This window comes from Staurois parvus, unplaced genomic scaffold, assembly GCF_062004578.1.
Source record: "Staurois parvus isolate SC_StPar_1 unplaced genomic scaffold, SC_StPar_1.0 ptg002028l, whole genome shotgun sequence".
NCBI classification, from domain to species: Eukaryota; Metazoa; Chordata; class Amphibia; order Anura; family Ranidae; genus Staurois; species Staurois parvus.
This window is the reverse complement of record NW_028319824.1, coordinates 93,891-103,392: the sequence shown is the minus strand read 5'-3', so window position 1 is coordinate 103,392 and position 9,502 is coordinate 93,891.

The window sequence follows — 9,502 nt, the reverse complement described above, 5'->3', positions numbered from 1 at the left end:
TCCTGTGCACAAAGATAGAAGCTCTCCGGGGTCTGTGACTCCTCATTGGCTCCCACTGCTATCAATCACAGCCAGTGAGGAGGGAGCGGGGGTGGGTCAAACCATGCTCTGTGTTTCATAGAGGCGGCTGAGGAGCGAGAACATATGAGTGCCCCAGAGTAAGCATCTTGCCTGGAGCGCTGGGGGGGATCTGAGAAGATGAGGATCCTGGCGGCTCTGTGCAAACACATTACACAGAGCAGTTAAATTTGACACGTTTGTTATTTAAAAATTGTGAAACTTGACAACCACTTTAACCCCTTCACGCCGGTGCCTCTCATTTCAAAAACCGGGAGGCGGGGTGGGGTTTAGGGTCATGTGACGTGACGTGTCACGGCGGTCACAGGATCGGGAAAGGTCCTGATCGAAAAAGGAGATCGGGACCTTTCCATGAGTCCTGGACATGTGTGCTGGGGGTGCGCAGGGTGCACGCTCTCAGCACATATGTTCTTTCTTAATAGAACGCAAATGTGTGGCTGCTTGGCGTCAAGGCCCAAAGGCCCGGAGGGCGCACATTTGCATTTGGCCGGTGTGAAGAGGTTAATCATCTGATTTTGTGAGCGCATAAATGCATGTAAATGTGAGTAAACGCAATGCAACGCACATAAATGTGATTCTGGGAGTAAAAAACAAGTCTGGCCCCTCAGATCACCCGTCCTTCCCGATGATAAAAATGTCCTGCAAACGCATGTGACCGCACTTGTGGGGAGTCATGAGAAACGCACAGTTCCTGGTGTGTCCGGAGCCTGACCGGGAAAATGTTTATCTGGGGTGACGTTTGGGAACAATGTGATCAGTGACACCCACTTATGTCTGATCTCACTATTACTTTTCTATCCGAGTTTTCACTTCAATACGGAAATAATGTGAAATCTGAGGGAAATCTGAGAGCCATATGAAGACTTTGGGCCGTTCTATTGTCTGTTCATATGTCTGTGTGTACATCACACCGAAAAGAGGGACATTTACAGGGCAAAGAGGGACAGAGAAATATGGTGTCACACAAGGGAGAGTGATGGGAGATATGATCAAATACAATCTCATTATCTCCTCTGCTCACACTTCCAGCAATGTCTCCTCTATAATTCCTCCCACATGGAGCTTCCTGTCTGTGCCTGATGGCACTTCCCGTCTGTGCCAGACCTCACTTCCTGTCTGTGCCTGACCTCACATCCTGTCTGTGCCTGACATTAATTCCTGTCTGTGCCTAACATCATTTCCTGTCTGTGCCTAACATCATTTCCTGTCTGTGCCTGATATCACTTCCTGTCTGTGCCTGACATCACTTCCTGTCTTCCATATAGACTTCCTGTCTGTGCCTGATATCACTTCCTGTCTTCCATATAGACTCCCTGTCTGTGCCTGACATCACTTCCTGTCTTCCATAGAGACTTCCTGTCTCTGTATATGTGTGATCATCACCTTGTGGAGCTCAGAAGAACTGCAGCCCAAGAATTGTCACAAGAAAATGAAACCAAACTGTAGGATGACAGCAAGATTTATTACCTACTTCAGCTCCGGAACGTTTTACTACCTTCATGACCGGGGAATTTTTTGCTATTCAGCACTGGCAATTGTGCGGTCATGCAACACTGCACACAAATTGAATTGATATAATTTTTCTCACAAATAGAGCTTTTTTTGGTGGTATTTGATCAGCACTGGGGTTTTATTTTTTAATACAAATGATATTTTTGATGGAATCCTTTTGCTTGGTTGACCTATATTAGTTTATAGGTCCATACTATGAGGTGAGCGGCCATCCTTATCCATAGGTGGAGGTGCAGATTTCACGGGGGAGCACTGCAGTCTTTCTGGAGCACATTCTATATCAAACACCTTTATTCTAGCACAATATTTGATTGAACTGTCCCAATTATAAGGACTTTTATTGTATATTTTATATGTATATATGTACATGAATATGGCGTGTATGAGAGAGAGCAACACTGATTTTCAGATTGGATTAAATGATATCTTCTACTTTGTTATAAAACATATCCCATAAAATCAGATTTCTTCATACATGTAGTACAACGTGTATTCTGCTCCGTGTCTTTGGTAGAAGCATAGCTGAATCCGTGGATATTGATTGGTCTGTGTGAAGTTATGGCGTCTACAAACTATGGGATATAGAATGGAATTTATGCAGCTTTTACGTCGCTGTTACTTTCTGACTGCCGATCACATTTCTTGAGGCACTAAAATGCCCGGACCTTACAAACATCCCCAAATGTCCCCTTTATGGGAAGGATACATCCCAAGGTATGTGCTGAGAGGCATGTTGTGTCCATGGAACATTTACAGTTTTTGCCATAAGTTATTGGAAAATGAAAAACAAAATGTAATTTAATGAGCTTTTTCTGGCACACGCCATGGGGATATGTGGAATTACACCCAAAACACATTCTGCTACTCCTCCCCAGTATGAGGACACCACAATGACCACCTTAAGGAGGCTTAGGCAACCATCTTAGGGTGCCAGGATAGGGGGGTGGTAAAATATGAACCTGCAGCCATTTGCTGGTGATTTGGATTTTTAACAATGCTACAGATTTGTTATTTTTTGCACATTCCCCACCACTATACAGCCGGGAGTGTGAGGACTTTAGTAAAGTCTGATTTCATGTGGAAGTGATACAAATGGCTGTGAATCCGCCTGTTACTTCCATGAACATTGCTGCAATGTGCCCTGACCCCGCCACCGGACAGCAGAGCATGGTCCTGTCATGGTGGGTGTCACTGGGAAGGGTGGCGGGAGATCAGTGGACCTCCTGTACACAGACCAGGAAGTGACATGCATGACGTGGATGACATCACTTCCTGGACTTGAGCTGTCAATCTCCGGGATCAGTGCCGGGGGAAGCAGCTGATGGAAGGTGGTCTGTGTTCCATCATCTGCAATGGAGTAGACAGGAGACATCTACAGTCTAATATACCCCGGGGGTCTCCATAAAGAGAACCTGTCACCTATATGCCATCACATAGGAGGCTATTGGTCCCCTACATGATAGCAATACACGTTATGGACAAAATAAATAAAGTTTTAAGCATAGAAAGAGACACATTTTTTTAATAATGCAAAAATGTTAGAGCCCCTCCTCCCCCGACACACACCTACAAAAACACGCACATTGGGGCGCCTACATAGGAACACAGTGACCCCCACACATGTTACATATCAGCGCCCACGCCAGAGGGAGAGCAATGATTGGAGCACCAGTGCTCCTGTGTAACTCTATACTGATGACCTGGAGGGGCTATTAAAGCGTTCCAAGTGCACACAGTGTTACGGCTTGACATGTTGGGAATCCGATTTCCTCGGCACAACCTCATCTTTTATATTTCACCAGAAAATAGGTCATGAATTGCATTTATGTGCTCAGAAATAAACGTTACTATATTGTTCCTGAAATGTTGCCTTTCATAAACTGTTGTGCTAATATCATGTAACATAGAAAATGACAACTCCCAACATTGTATTATATAGGGTGTCTGCTATCAAAGAATACATCAGATTTGGGGTTTAGTGATCTTCCGGAATAAATGATTTTTAAAAGGTGTAAACAAGAAATAAAAAAAATATGTAAAAATGTCCCCAGGACTCCATGGACCCCTTCATTCCACGCCATCTCCAGGAACCAGGAAACCACAGAGAAGCCAAGTGTCCCCCGACTTCCTCTCCAGGCTGGGATGTCACTCTGGTTGGGCGCCACCTACAGTGGAAGAAGCAGACTGCACCGGCCTACATCTGCTCTATGCTTTGTCTGATCAGGATGGCGGCCATTTCTCCCTGAACAAAGAGCGCCCTAAACACGAGGTAAATGTGGTGCAGCATTGAGCCCCGTCCAGCTGTAGTGTAGACTTTGACAGGCTGCAGGCAGCGGGGCTGGACGCTGTACCTGTGCCTACCAGGTGTATTATAATGCCAGCATTGCACCCACAGGGGCCGGACCCCCCATGTACAAGGGGCCTAAGAGATACCATCAGCTTGTGTCCCATTCCACCAGACTCCTAGAACTGGAAGTGGACATTTTTGGGGGGATGTGTTGTAGAAGAACCCAGACCACGGTATTGTGCGGTGAAAATATCACCCAACTTTATTCATCATATATATGTGACACTTTAACAAAGGAAGGAAAGAGATAGATTGTTTACATTTCAAGGATCTATTTATACCATTTATATCATCTATGCTAAGAAACTGATTAACATATGCTACGCCCTTCATTAATACCAACCCCGCCCACTTATGTAACCCTCTAAACATCCAAATCCCTGTAACTTCCCAGAAGACACTTTCATCTTTTATCCATAACAAGCTGATAGGGTACAAGAGAACCCCGAGCCCCTCCTGCTCATTCCCACACAACAAGTCCATGTCACCATCTACAAGGTGAGAGGACCTGAAGGAGAACAAGACCATGACCACCAGGACCATCGCCTGACTGAAGCCATGCTCATATTTCTTTCTAATGCTGCTTCTATGGTCTACTCAGATACAGATTTGGCAGATGTACATTCGTGTCTTCAAGGAGCTGATCAAACATGATCTGTGCTTGACTATCTTTTTTGGGGACCAGAGGTGACATTAGGGGTCTGATAGACCTCTTGTGTTTCTTTAAAGAGGATCTGTGACCAGCAATATGTTATCAAATGCGAGGCTATTAACCCCCTATATGGCAATAATAAAGTTCAGAGAAAGAAAAGTGTAAAGTAACACACTGTAAATGAAAAAACACACAAAACACATTTTAAAGCCCCCAGTTCCCGTATACATGAGCAATTGCAAGGGTTGGGTGCGGTTATGTAGGAAAACATCAATCACACTACACATTGTACATATCTCTGCACACACCAGAGGGAGAGGAATAACTCTAGGGCCATCATTCATGGTTCACTATATAAACTGATGACCTGTAAAGGCTTTTAAGGCGTCACCTATGGACAATATTTGGTACTGAAGTCTGTCACCATTTCACAAGCACATGCCATTTTTTAAGTTTGACATGTTTGGTATCTATATACTTGATGTCAACCTCATCTTTCATATTTCATGAAATTGGGTCATATAATGTGTTTGTCTGCACTGGAATTATCGGTATTGGGTTTTTTTACTGAAAATATGCATTTCATAGACAGCTGTGCTAATATTGTGTGATAAAAACCACCACCATTTTATTCTCCAGGGTCTCTGCTTTCAGAAAATAAGAAAAAGTTTTTGGGGTTTTAAATAATCTTCTGTTCTAACAATGTGAATGTAATCATGTGCATAAACAAGCAAAATCAACTGGCAGCAAAACACACAACAGCAACAATGTATACAATTATCATCAAATCTATAGTAGGAACTAATGGCCTAAGAAGCAAAGCCGCCATATTACTCAACCAAGTTCCAACTAAACCCATCCCAGAAAATGGATCCCACTTCCCCCCACCCAGGTGACTGTTGGAACTCCTTTACCTTGTGTAGATATCTCCTTCTGAGATCCTCCTGATCTAATATAAATGGACAACACTCTGTGACACCAGTTTGTAGACTCCGCCTTGATCTTCCGAGAGATAGTCAGCCGCCATGAAGTTCTGTGACACCACCTTAGGTGATGGAGCCACTTCTGCTGTCAGCTCGGCTATACCATCAATGGTGTCATTGGTTATCTGATCCATGACTCCATTACACCGGTTCATCTTACTTATCTTAGATTACTTAGATTCCCCATCCCGTCTATGAAGGGCTCACTGCATAAAACATCTCCACTCCAGAGAAAATGTTTCTTCTCACTGGAAGGCCAGGGGAGTATTGGGAGAAATTGAGGCTTTCCCTTACAGATATGGGGGAGGGGCAACATCACCTAAAGTACAGCTATGGGTGGAATTGAAGGGAAGCCATCTTAGGGCACTCCTTCCACACAAGAAGCAATATCATCTGGAAGGACTAGGAATCCATTGGACCAATGGGGATTAAACATTCTGCAATACATTGAGACAACATGAAATGTTACTGGCCTCTGATTGGCTCTCCTATTGTTAGTGAAGTGAGACTCCCCTTGTCGGTGTCATTAATGGAAAGAAACCATGGGAAATGTTTCCCCCCAAATCCAAAAAGGTGACCCCCTTGGGTAGGTACCCATCCTACTATTCCTGATATGAGTTTGTAGTCCCTGCTACTACAGGAAACATGCGGGCGATCATTTACACCTTTTACAGCAGGACAGTAAATATCAGAACACAATTCAAACATCAGACCAACAGCAGGAAGTCTGCTAACTGAATGTGTAATGCAATCTGTCATTAGCATTCCCAGAGTTCCCTCTGCAACATAGTTGTATCAGCTGTTGGTCCTGTCTGTAGATCTGTTATTTTCCCACCTTCTGTAACAGGGTGACAACCCTGATCATTCTGCAGGAACATTACACAGCAGCGTTGTCACCCTGTACAGGGAAGTCTTAGATAGATTATAAGTAAGACACACAACAAGTAAAGCCCAACTTCAGCTAACGCTTCTACAGCAGTTACAGCAACAGGTTCTCTATAAGGTCCAACCCCCCATATGAATGACAACTGACAGTTGTGAGCACCCCCAGCAGTGTTATAGGATTTGCCCCAACCCCTCCAACTGCCATTTTTCCCTAAAGACTTAGTCTTCTACAGGAAGTACAAAAACAAACAATCTACTGGGAGGGACAACAAAAAATAATACAATAGGAGACTCGGAAAAACAAAACCTGCTCTGCTAATGACAGATTTCATTATTAATGTCATTATTGATTTTGCCCATAGTTACACTTTGGTGCCAACGTTGTAATATTTCCAGGGAGAAGAAGTTTTCTTTACAAACTTTCCACCAAAAAGAGATGTGTGCACTCAGAGTGATTATTGTGAACCCCAATCAGAGGAATGTCAGTCCCCCGGAAGAAGTGGTAGGAATATGACCGCACACTCAGCACTTTGTAAGTTCAGATCTCTGGCAGTTGTATTGTGTGATTAGTCTATGGAGAGGAGTAATAGCTGGAAAGAGAAAACATGGAACAAGGATTTCTGATCTTCACCTGATGGAATCCCATTTGGCAGAACCACATGGAACACAAGTGGCCAGCTGGGCTTACGTTTTACTGCTGAATACATCCCCTAAATCAGCAGAAAATCAGTATTGGAAGGCCTGCATCAGCTTGGGATGTTGTTTTCTCACTGAGCAGAGACTTCTTTCTAGCTGGTGTCACAGACACAGACCTGCCTGAAAGGTTGTCACCCATGAGATGATATCCTACAACCTCACAAACACCCCCTTTCCTCTCTATGATCACAATCTCATCACTTTCACAGTCTCCTCATCTTCAAACACTTATCCCTCCAATCAGCAATCACCTGCAGAAACCTTCACAACTTGAACCCTTCTCCTTTCCACTCTGCAACTGACCAACTCTATGACAGAATCTCTCCCCTGTCCTGCCCTGACCTGGCCACTGCTGTCTACAACAGTTCACTTTCATCCACATTAGACTCACTTGCTCCTCTAACAACACGAAGCATCAGGCCCCGCCCATTACAACCTTGGCAGACTGACAACACCAGAGATCTTAAACGACATAGTCGTGTGCTGGAGCGAATGTGGCGTAAAACCAAATCTCACCAAGCATTCACCCGATATAAATCTGCTTTCTTCACATACAATTCCTCCCTCCATGCTGCCAGACAAGCCTACTTTGTCACTCTCATCAATACCTTGTCATCCAGTCCTCGTCGTCTCTTCTCTACTTCTAACTCTCAACTTTCTCCACCTCCACCCAGTACCTCACTCACTGCTGACGAGATTGCAAATCATTTCAAAAACAAGATTGATGCAATTCATAGGAGCATCTCCACTGCACAGACATCCATCCCACTTAGCATACCTTATACTAAACCTCCCTCAACACTTTCCTCTTTTGACCTTCCTACTACCAAAGAGGTCAACTAAGGTTTCTCAGAAGCCCGTCTCACTACCTGCCCCCTGGATCCTGTCCCCTCACAACTACTACGGTCACCCTCTTCTTCCATCCTATGCTCCCTCACTCACATCTTCAATATCTCCCTCTCTACTGGTGCCTTCCCCTCCCCTCTAAAGCATGCGCACATCACTCCCATACTTAAAAAGCCCTCCCTGGACTCCACCAACCTGAACAACTTAAGACCCATCTCCCTGCTGCCATTTACCTCTAAACTATTAGAACTCTTAGTCTACAATCGCCTGAGCTCCCATCTCACTGACAACAACCTTCTCGACCCTTTACAGTCTGGCATTCCCTCACTACACTCCACTGAAACTACCCTACTAAAACTCACTAATGATCTACGAACTGCTAAAACCAATGGCCACTACTGCGTACTCATTCCAACCAATGGCCACTACTGCATATTCATACCAACCAATGGTCACTACTCCGTACTCATACCAACCAATGGTCACTACTCCGTACTCATCCCAACCAATGGCCACTACTCCGTACTCATCCAAACCAATGGCCACTACTCCGTACTCATCCCAACCAATGGCCACTGCTCCTTACTCATCCCAACCAATGGCCACTGCTCCATACTCATCCCAACCAATGGCCACTACTCCGTACTCATCCCAACCAATGGCCACTACTCCGTACTCATCGCAACCAATGGTCACTACTCCGTACTCTTACTACATGACCTCTCTGCAGCTTTTGATAAGGTTGACCATCCCCTCCTCCTCTCTCTTGGCCTCCAAGACTCTGTGCTCTCCTGGTTCTCCTCCTACTTATCACAGAGCTCATTCAGCATTACCTTTAACTCTGCCTCCTCCTCTTCACTCCCTCTTTCTGTAGGGGTCCCTCCAGGTTCTGTCCTTGGACCCCTACTCTTCTCCATCTACACCTCCTCCCTTGGTCACTTGATAAACTCCCATGGCTTTAAGTACCATCTCTATCCTGATGACATACAAATCTATCTTTCTACCCCTCACCTCACCCCTTCAGTCTCCTTAACACCTCACCCCTTCAGTTTCCTCCACACCTCACCCCTTCAGTCTCCTCCTCACCTCACCCCTTCAGTCTCCTTTTGCATTACTACCCTACTAAGTGACATATTGGCATGGATGTCACTCCACTTCCTCAAACTCAATCTTTCCAAAACTGAGCTCTTTGTATTTCCCCCAGCCTGTGCCCCCTTCCCTGACTTCTCCATCAAGATCAATAACACAACCATCAGTCCCTCCCCTCATGCCAGGGTACTAGGTGTAATCCTAGACTCCCATCTGTCATTTCAGCCCCAAATCCAATCACTGTCCAAATCTTGTAGACTTCACCTCCGCAACATCTCCAAGATATGGCCGTTCCTAACCTCGGAAACCACTAAGCAACTTATTCACTCCTTTGTTATATCACGCCTCGACTATTGTAACTCCCTCCTCATTGGCCGACCTCATTGCAGGATATCCCTTCTTCAGTCTATCATG